The following is a 22092-nucleotide window of genomic DNA, read 5'->3' as shown; positions in this document are numbered from 1 at the left end:
ACTTCCAGGTAAACCTTACCTGAGACTCCATTCCTTCCCTTGCCTACCTCAAGGCAAGGTGTTGGGAGCCAAATCTCAGGGCTGGGCATGAGATACTAGGCCATGATTGGCAGGCTACATACTATGTGACTCCTTAGAACCTCAGCTCAAGAAAATACACAACTTGATCCAGTCCTCCACCCACAGGCTCAGTCACCTAGGCAACCCTTCCTGGACCTCTTACTCATGAACTCTTTACCCTGTCAAACATCCTCTTTGTGGCTTCCTAATATCCTGCCTATACTAACACCTGGTGCACAAACAACCCATTCTGCCCCTCCCCATATCCTGACTAGCTTATAGCTAGCCTGAGAAAAGTAAAGTTTGCCACTTGATCAGAATCCTGTCTTGTGGTCGTTCTTTCTGCGTCTCTTGTCCCCATTCCTTCTCCCTGACTCTCTTGCCCCAGGTTGATGTCCTGCAGGTCAGGACAGCAAGGTAAGGAGTATGAATGTAATTCTGCATACATATAGTTGTATCTAATTCTGCTTAGATGATGTGCGTGGCTGAGTGGTCTCCTGAAGCACCAGAGTATACAGAGTGTAGAAGTTTATGAGGAGGGCTTCCATTAGCACAGCTCTGGCCTCTGTGGGCATCAGACATCCATGTGATATACATACCTAGCAGGCAAAACACTTGTACACACGAAATTAAAGAACAAAAACCATACTTGGATGAGACTCCTCAGTGACATGCTGCTTTGAGGTCACACACACACACACACACACACACACACACACACACACACACACACACACGCAAAAAAAACCAAAACAACAAATTAATTGACCCCAGCTAATTTTAAAGACAATAAGAACAGCCATGTCTAGAAGAGAAAAACCCTAGACACATCTGATGAATAACACTAATGACTTCCTTGGTGATGCGGCCTTGCCACAACAACCAAGACCAGAAATGCAGTTAATTCAAATTGGGCGGTTACATCCTGTGGTGGTTTGAATGAGAATGGCCCCTGTAGGCTCATTGATTTGAATGCCTGGTCTTCAGGGAATGGCACTATTTGAAAGGATTAGGGGGTGTGGCCTTGTTGGGCAAGTGAGTCACTGGGGTGAACTTTGAGATTTTTCAAAAGCCCAAACCAGGCTCAGTGTCTGTCTCTTCCTGCTGATCCAGATGTAGAACTTCCAGCTGCTTCTCCAGCACAAAGTCTGTGTGCTGCCATGCTTCTCACCATTATGACAATGGACTAAACCTCTGAAACTGTAAGCAAGCCCCAGTTAATGCTTTCTTTTATAAGAGTTGCCCTGGTCATGGTGTCTCTTCATGGCAATAGAACACTGACTAAGACATTTACAAAACAAATCACCGACTGATCTTTTTCGTCTCTAGGGACTGAGCCCAGGACCTCCTGCATGCCCAGCAAGTGCTTTACTACTGAAATACATCTCCAGCCCGCTTTGCAAGATTATCTCTGATGGCTCCCTAGTAGCTGGGTTTACAGGAATGTACTACCCACCATGCCTGGTTGGATTAGTTTTAAGAAAGACTAAAGTTTAAGTCAGAATTTTAGCATTTCAATCAGTTTCTATTGTGAAGTAGAAATCTGCTTCTTACAGACAAACTGTCAGAGTATGTTTCATCCCTGGAAAAACCTTTGTCACTTCAAACTGAATATAACTGATTAGAGACCAGCTCCTTAATGTCTTGACAATTTGGCACAATTTGGCTCACTGTGCTAACTGTTTATGTTCGAGTTGACACCACTATTCTGCCAGTTTCCAATTCTTACATAATCAACATGTCCTGGTGTATCAGCTTGTGGATACATGAAGTCATATACATTTGAATATTATTGTCAAAGGTCTCAATGCTCCTGTCCCATTTATAAAAGGGTCTCTTTCTTCTCAAGGTCCTTTTCCTCATGAATTCCCATAAACTCACAGGCACTTACTTCTCCAGTGTCTGAGGTTAGCTCTAGTTATGGCATTTATGTCCAGGAGAGCATAATAGGAAAGTCACTTACAACTTTCAGAAATATCTGCAGCCCTTGTTTTAGTCATGGTGACAAAAGTGACAATGTTAGTTTCTCATTGGTGATACAACAAATCACCACAAACTTGGTATCTTGATACAAACCTACTTACTCTCTTAGAGTTCTGCACACCACATCTCTGGCCCAATTCCCATTAGATAAAAATTTAAAAACCTTAGCAAGACAGCTCCTTCTGGAAGTTCTAGGGGAGAATACACTTCCTTGCCTTTCCAGCTTCTAGAAGCTACCATGCTATTTAGCTGATGACTCTCTTCCACATTCAAAGTCAGGTACATTGATCTTGCCTGTGATCCTGGTGCTTGGGAAGCTGAGGCAGGAGGACTGCCATGGGTTCCAGGACAGCATGGGCTAGAGTTAGACCTTGTCTCAGATATACAAAACAAAAACCCCAAACAGAGTCAGGAATAGAGAGAGTATCAGTCTGACCCTGCTTCCTTCCTCACAGCTGGGTCTCTGTGGCTATTGAGAAACCCTGTGCTCAGATTGGCTCCACAGGGTAGTCTAGGTTAATGGTCCCAGCTCAAAGGTCCTTCATTTAATCACATTTGCAGAGTTGTTTTGCACACATGCTGGCACACTCACAGGTTCTAGGGACTAGAAAGTGACTTTTATAGAGTCATTATTGCTACTGCAGTGGCATTTACTCCTGCTGAGGCCACATTATGTGGTGAGTTCACTGTTCCAGCACAGCGGCCATTTTTCTCCATGTCACAGCACCGGGATGTTACTATTTTCCCCCATGGCAGCTAAACTCTAACATCCCTCATGTCTTGACCTTCATGAGAGGGGAGAAAGACTCCACCAAAGCCTCTCTTACATTTTCCTGTGTCAAAAGTAAATACTATGCTACTTGCTGCTTAAAATACTTCAATGCCTTCTCATTATACTTGTTACAGCACCAAAAAGCAATGTTCATAAGCCTTTTATACCTCTAATCTCTCCTAGGACTTCCTTCCCTCTTTACTATACTATAGTTATACGGAAGTTTTTTTTTTGATTTCTCAATTGTTCCACTGTTTTCTTGTGATATGATCCTCAAATCCATTATTTCCCCCCTTTAGACTGTTTTTATTCACATATTCAGGCCCGAGTTTAAATGTCACTTCTTGAGCCAGTTTCCTTGTGGCCCTTATCTTCTCTCGTAGCCCCCGATATTTCCTTAATGTTTTTACTAATCAGAATATGCATAAGGGGCCTGGAGAGCAGCTCAGTGCTTATGAGCACACTGCTCTAGCTGAAGACTTGGGACCCATACCAGCAGCTCAGGGCTCTTTGTACCTCCAGCTTCGTGGAAATCCAATCCTCTAGCCTCCTCTGGCATCTTCTCCCCCCCCCCCCACACATATACATGCACACACAATTTAAAAGAAATAAAAAAAATTTTTTTTTTAAACAGGATCTCATCATGTACCTGGCTAGCTGGGAACTTGTTACATAGACCAGATTAGCCTCAAACTTTACAACTCTGTTTTCCAAGTACTAGGATTAAAGGTGTGTGCTAATACACTGGTACAAAATATATATATATATATATATATATATATATATATATATATATGTTTTTTTGAGACAGGTTTTCTCTGTGTAGCTATGGCTGTCCTTGGAACTCACTCTGTAGACCAGGCTGGGCCTCAAACTCACAGAGATCTGCCTGCCTCTGCCTCCCAAGTGCTGAGGTTAAAGGCATATGCCACCACCGACTAGCCCAAAATAATATTTTTTTAAATGTGTATTTTTCCTCATTTCCTATACTACTGGTTTCCTTAGATGGAGTCCACATGGATGATTCACACAGCCACATTTAGCACAGTCTGTCTTGTATCAGAAGACAAATACTTATGGATTACTGCCTGCCCAGTGCCACAGGTGCCTGGGGTTAGTGGCATGGACTACCACATCTGTTATCCGTTTTTGTTGTTGTTGTTTTTTGTTTGTTTGTTTTTGATTTTTTTGAGTCAGGGTTTCTCTGTGGCTGTGGAGGCTGTCCTAGAACTAGCTCTTGTAGACCAGGCTGGCCTCGAACTCACAGAGATCCACCTGCCTCTGCCTCCTGAGTGCTGGGATTAAAGGCATGTGCCACCATTGCCCAGCCTGCTATCCTTTCATAGTATTTTGAGGAATGGAGGGATTGATGAACTTTCAAAAGTAGGAGTGGGTAGATAGCCTTAGAAGCATGATTCCTGGGGTAGAGAGAGAGCTGGCAATGGGCTGTGATGGTAAGACTTCTTATTAGACTGACTTTAAAAACTAGGAAGCTTGTCACTGGACTGTAGCACAAATTTTAGTTGGTTTTAGTAATAAAAACCTGGAGTCAGATATAGATGTTAATGCTGCAAGATCAGAAAAGCAGGCAGTCGCTAGTCATAACTTTTACCAAGATCCTGTCTCTAGGAATGCTCAGACTGAATGCAATGAACTCCTGTCTCTTCCTTTCTTATATTCCTCTCTCTGCCCAGCCATATCAATCCTGTCTCCACCTCCCTAGTGCTGGGATTAAAGGCATGTGACTATCAAGTACTGGAATTAAAGGTGTGAGCCACTACAGCCCAGCTCTGTTTCTCTTTTAGACTGGATCAATCTCTTGTAGACCAGGCTGGCCTTGAATACACTGAGATCCATCTGCCTCTGCCTCCTAGGTGCTGGTCTCTAAGGCTAACCAGTGGCTAGTTGGGCACTCTGAACTTCAGGCAAGCTTTATTTGTTAAAGCACAAACAAAACATCACCACACTGGGGGATTCTTTTCAAGTCTGGACTAACTTGAGTTGCTATTGGTCTATTCAGTTTAAAATCATTCCTGTTTATTGCAATCATGGTTACAAAAGATTCTTTCTAAGAATATTTGGCAGCGGTGCGTTGGTGGTGCACGCCTTTAATCCCAGTACTCGGGAGGCAGAGACAGGCGGATCTCTGTGAGTTCGAGGCCAGCCTGGTCTACAGAGCTAGTTCCAGGGCAGGCTCCAAGATAATACAGAGAAACCCTGTCTCGAAAAAAAAAAAAAAAAAAAAAACAAAAAAAAAAACCCAAAAAAACAAAAAAAAAACAATATTTGTAACTTTTAAACGTTCAGTTCAAGGAGTGGTTGACTGATGAACGTATCCAACTTCTTAAATTCAAAACGATTGGAGTTCTTGCAGGTTTAGAGTAAGGCTGGAGAATTCAGGCGGGGTCATATCATTTTATTATCCTGTCTGTAACTTTCATTTTCATTCTAGCAGAGCAGAAATAATCAGGCTGAGTAAGCATAGACTTAATAGGAAATGTCTTTTCTGGGCAAACTAAAGACAGGTATTTTCAAAAAAAATTACAAACATCATTGCTTTATTTTGGATATATTTTGTCCGTCCAAAGTCATATATTAGAGTTTTAGAATCCAATATAACAGTGTTAAAGCCCAGTATAACAGTGTTATGGAGGATCTCTGGTCTATAGAATTCCAGGGCAGCCAGGGATACACAGAGAAAGAAACCCTGTCTTGAAAACCAGAGAGAGCTGGGCTTTGGTGGCGCATGCCTTTAATCCCAGCACTCGGGAGGCAGAGGCAGGCGGATCTCTGTGAGTTCGAGGACAGCCTGGTCTCCAGAGCGAGTGCCAGCATAGGCTCCAAAGCTACACAGAGAAACCTTATCTCGAAAAATCAAGAGAGAGAGAGAGAGAGAGAGAGAGAGAGAGAGAGAGAGAGAGGCAGAGAGAGATATCTCCCCCTTTTATCCTCCTTCCATCCCCTCCCTTCCCTCTCCCTATATTTCTCCCTCCCCTCCGTATCCCATGTGATGCCATCTGTCATGTTACGATACAGCACGAGGCCTTTGCTAGCTGTAGCCAGTTGATCTTGAGCTTAAGCATTTCAAAATTGTGAGCCCAAATCAGTCTCTTTTACTTATGATCTTCTCAGCCTCAAATACTGTTACAGCAACAATCAGTGCCCTAAGACAATCATCATCAAAATGAAAAAGAAGAAAATAATTTTCTTCTTTTTGAGACATGCTCTCACTATGTAGCCTAGGCTGGTCTTGAATTCTCATTCTTCTGGCCTTAACCTCCTCAAAGATAGGGTTACAGAAAAATGCAAATTTCAAATTAATTGCTGGGCACAAATTTGTATTAATTTTCTTTCTCTGTCATTTGATAGAGATATTGATATTCTCTCTCCTCTCTCTCTCTCTCTCTCTCTCTCTCTCTCTCTCTCTCTCTCTCTCTCTTTCTCTCTTTGAGACAGTGTCTCTCTGTGTAGCCTTGGCTATACTGGACTCACTCAGTAGACCAGGCTGACCTGGGACTCACAAAGACCCACCTGCCTCTGCCTCCTAAGTGATGTGATTAAAGGCCTGTGCCACCACTGCCTGGCCTCTTTGTCTCTTAATATGATAACTGGCAACAAGTTTACAAGTTTCTATAGAGATAGCTTGGAAAGTATGCAAATCTGTGCATGATGTTCATGCCTGATGTCCTTGGAGGCCCAAGGAGGGTGTTGGATCCCTTGGGACTTACAGATGGTTATGAGCCACTGTGTGGGAGCTACGAGTCAAACCCAAGTTCTTCGAAAGAGCAGCCAGTGATTTTTAATTGCCGAGCCATCTCGATAGCTTCTGTTTATAATTTCTTAATGACATATAACTTTTTAGGATTGCCATTAAATCTGCAGACACTGACAACCTTTTGTTTAATCTAATGATTTAAAAAATTGGGGGCACTGTGGAGGTGGAGAGGTACCTTGGTCTTGTCTCAACTAGATGATGGAACACACTTAGTAGACTTCCTAGGGGAGGCCTGACACTCTCCATGGAGCAGATGGGAGGAGAGGGGAGTTGGGAGATCAAGAGGAGAGGAGGGAGGGGGAACTGGGATTGGAATGTAAAAAATAAATTAAGAAAAAAAATAAAAAAAATGGGGGCACATCGGATTTCTCCAAATGGACAGCATTCTAGTTTGCTGGAAAGTCCATTAAATTCTAACAGGAGAGAACATCCTTTTACACTGAGCACTGATAAACATTAAATCTTTAACTTAAAATAGTATCCATCAAGTCTGGATTGGTGGCAGTTCTTATAATCCCAGCCCTAACATCTTAGGCAGACTGCACAGAATGAGGACTCTTGGAGTTTTGCACTATTGGTTATAGGGCAGAGCCTCCCACAGAAAGGAATGGAAAAGCTGCTGGATCTGAAAAAAATTAAAAGGAACTTGCCAATTTAAGGGCTGAGACAAGAGGATTATCACAATTTTGTGGCTAGCTACATAGTAATTTCCCACAATCATAGCCTATATTATGAGACCCTGTTTCAAAAACACCCAAACACACACACACACACACACACACACACACACACACACACACACAGAGAGAGAGAGAGAGAAAGAGAGAGAGAGAGAGAGAAATTGCCATAGATTAGTGTCATGTTTCCTTAAATCAATCTTGCTTCCCTCCCCCCCCACCATCTTAATTTTTAATTTTTTTCATTTTTTGCAGTGCTGGGGTCTGAACCAATAGTATCACACATGCTAGCAAGCACTCCACTACCAAGGTGTACATTGCAAGCCACACATTTTTGACTCTAGAACAAAGCATACATTCATACAACGATAAGAGGCCTGGTTCTGCACCTTTCTTTCATAATCCTTCGAGGGCCAGCACAATGAGTGGGAAGAGTATTTTTGGAAGCTTGGGACAGCTGGCAATATCCTAACCACATATAAAAGAGGCTCCAGGCTACAAAAATAAATCTTACTAAACTCAAACCAAATGTAACGCTAGTTCAATTTTAGCAAAAAATTTTAGATGCCTGCCAGCTACTCCAACACCTATTGTCAAGAGGAACTGTAGCAGAAAGGAAGTCACTGAGGATGAAGGAGAACAGTAAAAATATCTTACTTTTTTTTTTTTTTTTTACCAAGTTTATAAAAGTATATGGTCCCGAAGACATATTGCTAAGATCCCTTCTAAGGTCGTGGAAGGGCACTGCCAAGGCAAATTCCTGAAAGTGAAGTTTCACTGACTAATTTCAGGGTCTGGAGACATCCTTTTGTCTTTGACTCATAAAACATATTAAGGATCAAAGGAGCTTTTATATGGGTCATATCTGTCAGCACTTACTGTAGTGGGAGTTCAAAAACATGTAAAACATTTTATTAATGCATCTTAAGACAAGCATATTAAGTTACACAAATAACATTTTAATAAAGATAGTTAAAAAGTATTAGTGAGATATGTGTGGTATTTTTGTTTAGATTTCTGTAAATTCTCTTACTTCTGGCTTGGATGGGATATGCTCTACCCTTAAACTATTACAAAGGTGCTGTAGTCTCTGGAAAATTCAGTTGTGTTGTCATTATAGTGAAAGAAAGCGAAATCTCCCTACAAAACTAATTTTGGCTTTATAGACCCTGACTAGACTTGCAGAACCACAAATTTAGAAATCATTACTTTTGGGTGCCTGAAACTCTTTATCTCTATAGTCAACCCCGCCTCTCAGATAAGTGTCAGTTCCATACTTTAGCAAACAAGGAAAACTTTACAGACAATTTTTAATGAATAACAAGTCTTAGAGAAGTTACTCTTTCACTGACAAGGGGTAAATTATCTCTCACATTGTCTGTACTTCCAGTTAGCAATTAAATTAGGCTTTCTTTAAAACCATCACTAAGCTCAGACACAATACTTACTACCTCATATAGCATGCTCAATAATGTTTTTTTTTTTTTAAGATTTAGTTTTATTAATTTTAACTCGCCACTGCGCAGGCGCGCGCCGCCGGTCTCCCACCCACCCGGAGTCGCCCCGGCCCGGGGAGTTCCAGGCCCAGGCAGGCCCACGCGAGGGCGCAGTGTGAGAATGTGAGAGAGTGTGTTGTATTGTGTGGGTAAATACATGTGCTCTTGGAGGCCCAGAGGTGTCTGGATCCCCTGGAGCTGGACGTACTGGCTGTTTTGATCAGATCAACATGGGTGCTGGGAACTGAACTCTTAGCTGTTGTGCCACATCTCCAAACTATTTTATGGTTGTCGACACTTGTTTGTTTTGTGTTGGTTTGTTTGGGTGTAGGTAATAAAATCTAAGGCCTTCTTCCATGCTAGGCAATGGTTCAAGAACTAACAGCCCAGCAACCCCCGCTCTCCCGACACCAGCTCCCATTATGTAAGTGTCCAACTTCTCCCTGAATCCTAGGCCTGTGCTAAGTTAGCGCTTTTCTCATTCATTATCGTATTTAATTCTTTCAGTCATCCTAGGAGACGCATAATAAATAATACGGTATTCCTTTGCAGATGTAGATCCTAAGACACAGGCAGGTTAAAGCACAACCTTACACAACACTGCCTTATGATTTGAACCCAGGTGAAGCTCGAGTTCAGTCTGTTAGTCACTGATAAAATATACAGGTGGGAGACAGAGCAAAATCCTCGTGTTTCAAGGTGTAAATAGGCGCTGATTAAAACCCAAAAGCCGTAAGGGCCAAGAAAGCCCTGACAGCCGCCCGGGACGCATCGTGTTATTTCCCACTCTACGAATCCGCGTTATTTTCTACACTCTTATAAGCCTCTGCTAATTTTCCAGACACGTCTGTCCTGACACCTTCGACAGCAGACCCTGAAGTGAAGGCGCTAGATCGAATGGGAACTGGGTGGAGGTGAAAAACAACAACAACAACAAAAAAAAACCCTCCGTGGTAACCACGGTGACGGCGGCGTGGCGGGAGCTCTGCGCAGGCGCACTGCGCCCTCGCGTGGGCCTGCCTGGGCCTGGAACTCCCCGGTCCGGGGCGACTCCGGGTGGGTGGGAGACCGGCGGCGCGCGCCTGCGCAGTGGCGAGGGCGCGGGTGTGACCGAGCGCACGTAGCGAGGGCCGCGGCCGCCCCGTTCCCGGCGCGCCGGCGCAAGCCTGGGGATATAAAAGGGCTGACGGGCTCCCTCTGCCGCCCAGTGGCACCGCCGGCAGGCCGTGGGTAACGGGGTGGTAGCGGCCCGAGCGCAGGCGACAGGACCCGACAGGACCAACGGGAGCCGAGCTGTCGCCGCCCTCACGGCCCGCTGTCCAGGTGAGGCGCTCCTCCGACCTTGGGGAGCGGTGCCGGGTCCCCGCGAGCAGCCGGGGGGTCCCTTCCCTCTTGGCGGCGGGGGCTCTGCCCTTCCCACCGCCGCCCCCCGGCTCTCTGCGAGGGGACTCGGCCCCGCGCGGACTCCCGAGGCCCAGCCTCCCCGCCGCTCCCCCGGCTTCCCTCGCCGCCCCCGTCCTGCCTCTGGCTGGGGCTGCAGCAGCTTCTGCCCCGCCCCGGGACTAGGACCTTCTTGAATGTTCCATCCCGGGCAGCCAGCCTCCCTGTTGACTGGTGTCGCCAGCGGCACCTGGTCCTCCCTCCAAAGCTGGGGGAAGGCGAGGGCGGGCCGGGGTCTGGGGCTGCCACAGCCGCAGATGGTTAGCATGTGGCCACGGGGGAGGCTTGCGGCGCCGAGGCACTCGGCCTTTTTTTTTTTTTTTTTTTTTTTTTGCTTTTGCTTTTTCCTTTTCTTTTCGCTTTTTGGGAAGCGGGACCTACTGAAAAGTTAGGGCTGAACTTGTCTGCGGCGCGTCGCTGTCGGTGCTGTCTCAGCAGTTAGATAGACATAGCCCGGGGAGGTTAGTTGCTGGAGCTGAGCAGCGGCTGTCATTCACACACACTGTTGGGGAAGCTGGCTTCTTCCTTCCGTCTTCATCCCGGTGAATCACTTAAGGAGGCATGAATCCCGTCTCTATATCCCCCTCTCTCCCCTTCGTTTCACTCACCCCCCACCCCCTTTTTCGTCCTCCCTCTGTAGGGTCGAAAAGTCAGTCCATTTCAGTCAAACCTTCCAGGGCTGTGTGAGAATTTTAAATTGAGTTTTGTGATTGGCCCCCAGATGGATGTTTAGTGTGAGGGTGAGGATGGTACGACGAATGTGAGACTTTGTCAAGAGCGGGAACTTAATACAGATGCGATTTTGAGACGCCAACATCTTGAGCGGAGGACCGCACAGAATGAGGACTTGGAGTTTTGTACCGTTGCCTATGAGGAACGGAGAAGCTTCTGGGTCCTCTTTTAGGAATTGATATGGAAAAAAAAATTAAAAGGAACTTGCAATTTCAACTTAACTGTTTCTCTGAGAGCTGTGGCTCTTGGACTTTTCCTTGGAATGCGCTCTGGAGGGATGGAATAGCCACTACGTGAGTGGGGGAAGGGGGAGACGTGGCAGTAGTGTTCTTTCATCAACTTTTTGCCTTTTTTTTTTTTTTTTTAAGGTTGAGGGAAAAAACGTATTTCCCTTCTCAGGTTTAGATGTAGCTTATGAATGGAGCTAGTCTTTTCCTAAAATAGTCACATTTAAAAAATCAAGCCTGCATTGGAAATTAGTTTTAAAAACACATAAAAGGGTTATTTTGATTATTTCTATGGAGAAAATAAGATTTTTTTAAAGCAGAAAGTAGTGAAGAAGCTGAGAGTGAACAAACTTGAATTTTTTGTCTTAATTTGAAATATGAATAGCCGTGATTTCTTTTTTCTCCTTAGCCTTTGATTTTTCTTAGACTGAGTCATTTCAGAACCTTAAATATGAATTTGAAGTTTTACCTTTTCTTTCTGTAGGAAGCTGGATTTTTTTATTATTATTACTTTAAAAGATTATGGCAGTTTGGCTTTGGAATTTGTGTCTGGTGCTTTTCTGAGGGCAAATGCCTTTTGGATTTACTGACTGAGGAAAGGGCTGCTCCTCCTTTAGGTGGGTGAAGCAGTTTCCACTGTTATACTTAACTGAGTTTTGTTTGGAAGGACTGGAAACAGGGACTGTGATAAAAAAAGGATTGGCCATTTTATTGATTGGTAACTAAGCTAGCAAAGAAGGTGAAAAGTAGGTATTGCAATTATTATAAAGAATAAATATTGAAAGAAAAAGCTTCAGGTCACCTATGTTGAAGATGAATCTTAGCTTTGGTAGGGAGATCCTACTATTTTTCTGTAGCTGCAGAATGAGTTATATATTGACAAGCAGTATTTTTCATGCCAGGGATGTGGTAAGAATTGGGACAGCCATAAAGTTTGTGAACCTTAGTTTCTATGGAAGGAATGCTTTGTTTTTAATAAATGACTAACCTGGGTATAATTATTATTCTTAGAATAATCTATGAGATCCAGAATGGTTTTCAACCTATTTTGAGGCCGTGAAACCCCTTGAAAGTCTAGAGAAAGGTGGGGGCCTAAATAAGAAAATACAAATACACATGTTTCTGTATAACTTTATATACCATTTTATGCCCCATCTATTAACTCCATTATAAGAATCCCTAAAAAAATAAGAGATGTGAAGCTACTATTTAAGAATATTTAGGCTTCTTGAGGCAGACTTTCTTGACTATTTCAGAAAGTTGAAATGAGCATGTGTCAGCTTCATTCAAGTATGTAGATGGCTCTAGTAAACTTTTGCTGAAAGTGTTTTTAACAAAATAGGTCCTCAGAATTTTGTGAGTCAATGAAAGTATATCATATCTTGTCCTTCCTCTCCCCCCAATATTGTGATGCTCTGAAGGTGATGTAAGCATGGGAATAAGCAAAATAACTCGAATGGTCTTTGACATTGAATTTTATTGCCTCTCTTGTGGTAAGATCTTAAATCTTACAATTCAACCATTTGTGGCTTGTATGTGTAAATACATGCATATATGATACAAGCCAAATAAATGGGTACTTACATATGTGAAATCAGCTAACACTTGTGTTTATATTTGGTGAAATGTTTTTATATAGGTTGAAGCTATCCTATCATTAGTTTTCTTTTAGCCAAATAGATATTATGCCCGAATAAAAATCTAGAAAATTTAAAAAGATTCTCATTTAGGATACTATTCTATAGTACCCTAATTTTGAAGCAAATTCCTCTTTCTATTTTCCTTTGGATGCTCAGGATGACTGTTGGTATAATTAGCTGGATGTCGGCTAAAAATACAGTACTAAGACTCATGCTTCTTACGTAACTATTATCAGAATAAATTCTGCCTTAGATTCCTTCTGCTTCCTGCTTTTTGTGAATGTGTCCATGTTTTGGTGGTTTACAGTTTTCTCAGTAATATTAAATCAAATTAATATATCATGCTTCTGGTATTGTACATTTGAGCTATTTATTATAAATAGTATAAAGGGAAGACTATAATTTAGTGATTGTTTCATTTATTTGGATGGTTGCAGTTAACTTTACCTGGTTTTCTTTTCATCTCTGTAATTAATTAAGTATTTTTGAGAAAGGTTCTCACTATTGTAGCCATGGTTGACCTGGAACTTCCCTCCAACTCAGAAAGATCAGCCTATGTTTGCCTCCCAAATGCTGGGTTTAAATGCATATTCCATCATGCCCAGCCTTGTATTAATAATTTTTCTATTGTTATAACAAAATGCTCAAGGCTGGATAATATGTAAAGAAAAGAGTTTTGTTTAGCTCATGAATCTGAAAGTATTACAAATGTGGCTGTGACTTGTGATCAGCACTAGTGATGGCCTCACGATGGTAAGAGTGTATTTGAAAGTTGTCATGGGATAAAAAGGGAAGCCAGGTAGGTTCGGGAGTATGGTTCGCATTCCCTAACAGTCCAGTCGGAGGGAACCCTGGAGCAGCATTATCCCTTCTAAGAGTGGTGTTCCAGTAATTTAGCCACTTCATTAGTCCCTTCTGAGAATGGTGTCCCCAGTGACCTGACCTCCCCCCATTTAGTCCTCGCCTCTTATGAGTTCTGCCACTAGGGCTGGGCAGATGGCTCAGTGGTGAAGAGCACTTGCTACTCTTGCAGAGGACCTGGGTTTGATTCCCAACACCCACATGGGGGCTGAGTAACTGCAGTTCTAGAGATCTTCTGACATTTGTGGGTGCCAGGCATGCATGTGCTGCAATACATACATGTGGCCAAAATGTTCATACACATGAAATTTAAACAATGACACGTTAAAACTTCTACCATTCAGATGATGAGATAGCTCAGGGGGTAAAGACACTTGTCACCAAGCCTAGAAACCTGAGTTCACATATGAGAAGGACAAAGACCTGACTCCCGATAGTGATTCTGCACCTCCCACTTGCATGCCTTTATGTCTTTCCACCCACTCACTCCCCTTCTACAACCACACTGGGGAACTAAGCTTCCAACAGATGAACCTTTTGGGTATAAAACTATATCCAAATCACAAAAATCAATAATTGTACTGGGTCCTAAAATAATGTAGAAAGTGCTGCAGAAAATACTTTTTATTTACTTTTGAAACAAAGTCTCATCACTGTGTAGCCCTGACTGTCCTGGAAATCACTATGTAGTTTTATATACACATATATAACCTGTCTATACTGCTAGGCTCTCCTTCCTCTATGCTGGGGATCCAACCCAGATTGTATGCGTGCTAAGAAAGTACTTTTTCCACTGAGCCATATTCCCTGTGTCCTAGAACTTCGCTTTTAAGGAAATTCTGTGAGGTACTTTTATGGCCAGCTCCATTTTATAAATAAAAGACTCAAAAAGGTCTCATCTATTAGTTAATATAGTAAGTGGCAAAACTAGGACTTGGATGTGGGTTGGTTGCAGGTTGTCTGTCCTCTTGATTCATGGTTTCATAATACTCTATCCTTGATAACTAGTCTGCCTGCCTGGGGTAATGCAAACAGCATATTTAGAAATAATTTCAGCATTGCACTGAAGGTCTTAGTAGTTATAATAGACTTGATCATTATTATTTAATTTAAAAAATTGGTGTTGTTAGGTATCAAATTTAATGCCTTGTACATGACAAGCTGGAAGTTTGCTACTGAGCTATATCCTCAGCCTAATGAACATTGTTAAATTGTTGGTAGCCTGGGGGAAAATCATTAGTTACAGAAAGTGTTTCATAAAACATGAAAGTTATGTCATCTGCCAACATGATGCTGTTATTTTACTCCATATTAAAAATGAATTAAGTTCTGAATGAATCTACATATTTGGAGTCATTCACATCCTTTGCAACTGAATTCATTTTCTTTTATTCTAGTATATGTGATCTTTTAAAAATGTATTATGTTTATTGTGTGTGTATGGGAGTTTTGCCTGTAAAAATATCTTTGTGTGCTGTCCCTGCAAAGGCCAGAAAAGGCGTGGCGGTCAGAACCCTTGGAAATGGAGTTACAGAGCCACCATATGAGTGTTGAGAATCAAACCTTGGTCTTCTGTAAGAGCAACATGCTCTTAGATGCTGAATTATGTGTTTAGTACTAGTATATGTGTTCTTAAGTAACTGTGTCTTTTCCTCATCTTGGGAACTTGATTGAAAAAGAGGACAAACAGTTGATAACTATAAGTCATTATAACTGTTGGGTACACTGGCTGGTCTTCCAGAAGACCCAGATTTCTTTTGTAGCACCCTATAAACTTTCAAAGCCATCTGTAGATACAAGGCCCTCTTCTGGCCTCTGAGGGCACTTCATGCACAATGTGCACCAACAAAATGCATATAGAATAAAAATATATGGATCTTTTCAAAGAGAAAAGAAGCTTTATTAAGTATTGCATGATGCATCAACTAGAAGAACGTTTCGTAGTTGTCCATAGGAGCTGCCTTTCAAGACTCCCAGTGGGCGGGGATCAGAAACTTCAGGTGATGTACTGGTTGTTTGTTTGTTTGTTTGTTTTGGTTTTTTGAGACAAGGTTTCTCTGTATTGCTTTGAAGTCTGTCCTGGATCTCGCTCTGTAGACCAGGCTGGCTTCGAACTCACAGAAGTGTTTTGCCAAATTCTTTCCAGACCTTAGAGGACAAATTTTGGGAGTTTGCTCTCTTCTTGCTCCGTGTGGGATCTTGATGGCAGTTTCCTTTACCTACTGATCCATCTTCCCAGCCCTATGGCAATCTTTGTGAACCACAGTGGACCATAGGTGACTGAAACCATAGAAAGTAGACCCAAGGAAGGAAAACTGATTTTTTTTTTTTCTTCTGTACAGGATTTCTCAATTTAGTTCTGGCTGTCCTCGAACTCAAGAGATCTGCCTGCCTCTGCCTCCCCAGTACTGGGATTAAAGGCCTGTACCTCTACTGCCTGGCAATTCTGAATTTTAATTACAATAATTACAGAAATGAATTCTATAAGCAAATTGTTGGAAGAAGGTGCTTTATAAGGACTTTAGAGAAGTGAATAACTGTAACCTATGTAAGTTTTTTATCACTATCTTTTATGTTAATCTATTTTGCTTTTCTGATTATACATTTTTATAACATTCTTTACCTCAGTCCCTGATTTTATTGTCTGAATAATTAAGCTTTCTAATCATGAATTGTTATCTGGATTATTTTGCACCTCCTTCAAAAGACAAAGTTGCCTCAAGTTAGCAATTGTGATGCCAGCTGCCTAGAGCTTTACCTTAATCTCTTTTTAGTCCTCAGATTGTTTTATTTTACAAAGAAAATTCACCTCTTTTTGAATGTAGGCCACATGCTGTAGCACTGTATTGAAATGTAGTGAGTGACTGTTTTTTGTTTTTGTTTTGTCCATTTTTGTTTGCTTGACACAGAATCTCTCAATATGTAGCCTAGGCTGACCACAAATTCAGCATCTTCCTGCTGAGGCCTCTTAAGTGCTGGGATTACTATACCCAGTTCTCTGAATTTTCTTTTCTTTTCAATCTTTGAGGTCTCTCTGTTTCCTGATCTTAGAGACCATTCCTTTATGTGACTTAAGATTCATTTGTGGGTTTTAGGGTATTAATGTAAAGTAATTTTGTGTGGGGGAGGTGTGAGTCTGACTACTTACAGTTAGCATTGACTGTTTTGGCATTTATTCATGTTGTTTTATGTACATTCCTTTTTATTGAATAGTATTTTGATGGACAGTTGGTTCATTTTTTGTGTTGTGTTGCGTGAGCTTTTGTGTAAACATCATTATTAGAGGCATATGCTTCTGCTCCCCAGGTTAATATCTAGGAGCAGAAAAACTAGAATATAAATCATAAGGAAATAGTTTCCCTCCAGTTGTTGGCTTGTCTGTTTTTTTAACAATATGCTTTAAGAGGTAACAATTGTCACTGTTCTTAGACAACATAGCTATAAAAAAGATCTGAAAGATAATTTTAAGTAGCTTTAGAGGGCTTGTGCCTGCAATTCCAGCACATGGGAAGGAGAGGCAGGAAGATTTGGAGTTTCAAGGTTATTGTCTGCTGCATGGTGAGCTTGAGGTCAGCCTGGGCTACATGTGATTCTGTTACAAAAAGCAAAGTCCTCCAAATGAGTGCATTCAGCAAGTTTACAGGATAGAAAGTCCTGTAATATACAATGGTCAGTTGTATTAACTTGTACTGAGCAACTGGTGATTAAATGAAAAATTACCATCTTAATAATACCAGAAACTTGCAACTTCACAGAATTATGTACAAGGTGAGTATATGATAGTTACAAAACTTTGGTTATACCATCTTCATGGATTGGAAGACTGAATATTAAGATTCTCATTCTTCTCACACCAACCTATATCCCAGCTGTATGCTTACAGAAACTGACAAGCTGATCTGAAATTGTTGGGTAAAGTGAAAACACTTGAGAAGAGCCACCATACTCCAAACAGTATGGCATTAGAAAAAGATAGTCAGTGAACAAAATAGACTTCACACACAAACATGGCCAATTAAAAAAAAAAAAAAAAAAGGGAACTCTGAGACCGAGTCATAGACCAGACTGCCTTGAACTCAAAATTATCCTGTCTCAGCTGCTTAAATGGCACCACATTCAGCTCAGTTCAGTTTTGGCAAACTAAACAGCAAATCAATACTGGGAAGTCTGGAACAGTTGCTTAATCATATGCAAAAGTGTGTGTGTGTGGGGGTCTTTGTATGTAGGGTTTTTTTGTTTGTTTGTTTGTTTGTTTGAGACAGGATCTTATTGTTAGTTCAGGCTGGCAACTGTGGACTCTGTAGTTCAGGTGAACCTCAAACTCAGGTCTACTGGTTCAATGTTCTGAGCACAGGGATTATTAGCTCTTTTCCTATTTGCTTATTTTCTTATTTGCTGGTGTTTTTGTTTGTTGTTTTGAGACAAGGTCTCAACTGTGTCTCTCCAACTGGCTCAGAACTAACTATTTAGACCAGGTTGGCCCCAAACTCTTGGTTGATCCTCTTGCCTCTACCTCCTGGGACCGGGATTTCAGGTGTGTGCCACAGCACCTGGCATCTTTATTTTATCTGTATAAGACATTTTAGAAGACGTTACTGTTTTTATATAGCAGGTCATAAGCAATGTCAGATACTGCATATGTAATTGTTTCTTTTCCTTCTTCCTTTCCACAGCCTCCTTCCACTCTTTGTAGAGTCTACATCTGACTTCTAGTGAGTGTTGAGTTGGCCTCTTTGTTTTTCCGTTCTGTGTCCCTCAAGACACCTTGGTAACAAATTCAGCTGTCAGTTCTGCCCTACTGTTGGCATTTCTTAAGTGTCCTCTGTGTGCCTGACACCATCCTAAGTGCCTTAATTTAAATTACATGGGTTTGTTGTTGTTTTTATAAGCCTAAGGCATTTTTAATTATTTTATGTGTCAGTGTCTGTACACCATATGTATAGTGTCTGAAAAGGCCAGAAGAGGGTGTCGGATCCCCTGGGGCTGTAGTTACAGACAACAGCAAGTGGTCATATGGATGTTGGGAATCAGACCCGGTTCCTCTAGAAAAACAGCCAGTGCTGTTAACTGCTGAATTATCTCTCCAGCCCTGAAGTACTGCTTTTTAAATTATTTGGTGATGGTCATTTTTAGCCTCATGTTTTAACATCATACTTAATTCTCCTGCCTATTAAAAGGCCACCAAATAAAGTAGACATTATTGATGGATCTTATTTATTTAGAATGCTCCTAATACTACTTAGTTTTTTTAGGTTCTCTATCCCGGAAAAACAAGTCTGACTTTTTTCCTACATTAGGAAAGGTATGCTTTGAGATAGGACACACACACACACACACACACACACACACACACACACACACACACACACCCACACCCACCCACCCACCCACCCACCACCCACACACACACACACCCACACCCCCCCTTGGGCTGGTTGGTTTAGAACTCCTCATAATCTTAGTTACTTGAATACTTGAATTGTGGGTGAGTGACACCACACCTGGCAGGAAATACCTGTGTTCCTAAGGTGCTTAAAACAATGACAAAAATCTGTTGTTTAGTTTAAAATAGGCAGTCGGCCCAGGCGTGGGCCCAGGCCCTATCCCAAAGGATATGATAGACTCTGATGACACCCTATGGAAGGCCTCACCATCCAGGGGGAACAGAAAGAATATGTGATAGGTAGGGTTTTAGTTGGGGGGTGGGATGATAGGGGAGGACTGGAGGGAGAAGGGAACTGGGATTGTCATGTAAAACAATCTTGTTTCTAATTCAAATAAAAAAAATCTGAAAAAAGTAAAATAGGCAGTCTAAGCCGGATGTGGTGGACATGCCTATAATTCCAGCACTCAGGTAGACACAGTTTAAGACCAGCCTGGTCTACAGAATGAGTTTCAGGATAGCCAGGGCTACAAAGAATGACCCTGTCTATAAAATAAAATAAAATAAAATAAAATAGGCAGTCTAAAAAAAGAACAATACCAACTCAATAATGATTCCTAAAATTTTTTAATTAAAAAATCAGAAGCATGATGGAAATTTATAGAATAAAGTTAAGACAAATGACAGTTCGATGAGGGTTACAAGGAAGATTAGAAATTCAACTAGTTCTTCTAGCAATTGCTTAGCTGTTTTAGGAAACATGTCCTACTTGAATAGGAAAACATGCCAAGACCAATTGCACAGCACATTGTAGCAGCCTCATTAGGAAGCAGAGTTTTTGTTGATTGTGAAAACTATCACAAGATTAAAGGTGAACACAGAAGCCAGGAGAATGAGCAGTTAGCATGAGATCTGCTAGAGCTTTCTAAAAGCTTTGAAACAAGTATGGGAGGCATGGAGAGACTTAAAAGGAGCCTTGTGGAAAATTTTAATGTCAGGCAAAGTTTAGATTAGAATATCAAGCATTCTTTTATCTCCATTAAGATTTGGGTGATGTGTCTGGGAAAGAGGAATTTTCTTAAAATGTTGCAACTTTTTTAGAAGAAAAATATGAGGCTGAAAGGATAATAAAATATCTGCCAGATGCCCTGTTCTAGTAATCTATTAAATAACTTGTACTTGAAAACTCAATCACTGCGGATAACACTGTAAATGTTTACAGTGTAGTAGAATTATTCCAAAACCTTTCCAAAACTTTTCATAGGTTTGATTGACCTGATGGAGCTGGACTTTTCCTGGAAGAAGCATGGTAGAAGAGTTATGTGTTAGATAGATAGCAGTGTATTTTTATTCAGGCTTACCTGAGAATGTGCCCGTCAGTAAGGTTGCTTCTATTCTGCCCACCCCCAACTGTTTTAAAAATACAACATTCACACTAAACATACAATATACATGTATATTACAGGATTGTGTGATAAAAATTATGTATCTACTGTTTAACCAGTAATCAAACCCTTGTCTTTTTGATACATGGTTTTGCTATGTAGCTTAGACTTAACTAGAACTCTTTGTGGTAGTCCAGACTGATCTCAGATTGACAGTCTTCCTGCTTTAGTCTCATAAGTGCTGTGATTACAGGTCTGCACTGCTACATCAGGCCCATAAATTATTTTCAAGAAATTATTCATATTGTTACAATACCAAATTTATCTTGGCATATGTGAATCTACTTGGGCTTTCTTTTCTGTTTTCTCCTCCTTCTGTCCCTTATATCTTCTCCTCTCTTTCCTCTCTTTGCAGGTCTTTTCAGGAATCCTGACACTTATTTTTTCCTTTTAAGGAGAGATACATTCAATACTCCAGAGGCAGGAGTAGGGAAATCTCTGAGAATTAATTCAAGGCCAGCCTGGACTACATAATACAACTCTGTCTCTAAAAAACCAAATAAATACTATAAGATGTACATTTACTTTGGCTAATTTAAATTCTATTCTACACTTGAAGGTTTAGAGCAAAAGACAGTTACATCCCACTTTTTCTTAATGCTGTATTATCTTTGGGAAGCTTGACTCTTAAGTACTCTATAGTGATTTGCTTTTGCAGACTTGAAGGGTAGAAATAAATGTAGGACATTATAATTAAGAAAATCATTATGCTTTAAAAAAACTGTGATTAATAAAGCTATGGCTACCTATTAACATGCCACTTAGGTTGTTGAGTGAGTGTGGGTAAATGGGACATAGTATTGAAATAGATTAGAACCATTCCATAGAGTGAGTCTGTTTTTCCGAAAGATAAATTGAAGTGTAAAACCCATTTTAAACAAAGAGTCCTGTTTTTATGGTCTCTGTTTTTCTGTATCCAGTGGCTCTCAGAGTAGTGTCATCAGACCAGCAACCTGGATATATTTAAAAATTACCTGCCTATCTTAGACCTTTAGATGGTTCTTATATGGCAGTTTGAGAGCCATAGTTATATAACAATAATTAGCTTGTCTTGCTGATTGTTTGGAGTGATACTGTATAGGCCTGAACTTTATATTGCAAATGATCAAATCCAATTTAAAATAGCCTGGAAAAAAAGTTATATAAGAGGCTTCCTTGGGTGTATTGGGAAGTTATTGGGGTTATCTCACTGATTCAGTGCACCAGTGGTAAAGAATAAGAGACCTTGTGGTTAGAAATACTTGAGTCTGTGTTACTTTGCCTTTATAAGCTAGATTACATCCTTTGGAACTAGGTAAAACAGTCAGAGGTTCAGCCCCAGTTGATATGTGAGTTAAGCAATTATATGAGACCTGCTTTCTCCCATTCACAAGCCCATTTCTTAATTATGTCCGTGAGGATGAGGGTCAGTAATTGGTTTGCTCTGGGCTACGACTCTGTTTCTAGGAAGGAGGAGAATGTGGGCAGGTATGCCACTATGACAGTGTAGTTCACTACTTCATAGTTGGTTTGCCTTCAGATAGATTTACACTATAAGACATCTGAAAAATATATAGATAGGTGGCAAGATGGTTTGGTAAGTAAAGTACTTGCCACACAGC

General features: G+C 41.2%; 1 protein-coding gene across 2 annotated transcripts in view; it reads left to right on the top strand.

Moving 5' to 3' along the window:
* The first annotated feature begins 9950 nt into the window (after positions 1-9950).
* P4ha1 (prolyl 4-hydroxylase subunit alpha 1) overlaps positions 9951-22092 on the top strand; it is a 56422-nt gene continuing 44280 nt past the window's right edge. For both annotated transcript variants that reach the window (XM_027388332.2, XM_027388333.2), the window contains exon 1: positions 9951-10086. The gene's annotated coding sequence lies outside the window, so the exon portion shown is untranslated. The remainder of the gene's footprint in view (positions 10087-22092) is intronic.

The sequence above is a fragment of the Cricetulus griseus genome (assembly GCF_003668045.3).
Source record: "Cricetulus griseus strain 17A/GY chromosome 1 unlocalized genomic scaffold, alternate assembly CriGri-PICRH-1.0 chr1_1, whole genome shotgun sequence".
Classification (NCBI taxonomy): Eukaryota; Metazoa; Chordata; class Mammalia; order Rodentia; family Cricetidae; genus Cricetulus; species Cricetulus griseus.
The sequence above is the reverse complement of the archived record's forward strand: the minus strand, read 5'-3'. Positions and strand labels throughout refer to the sequence as shown.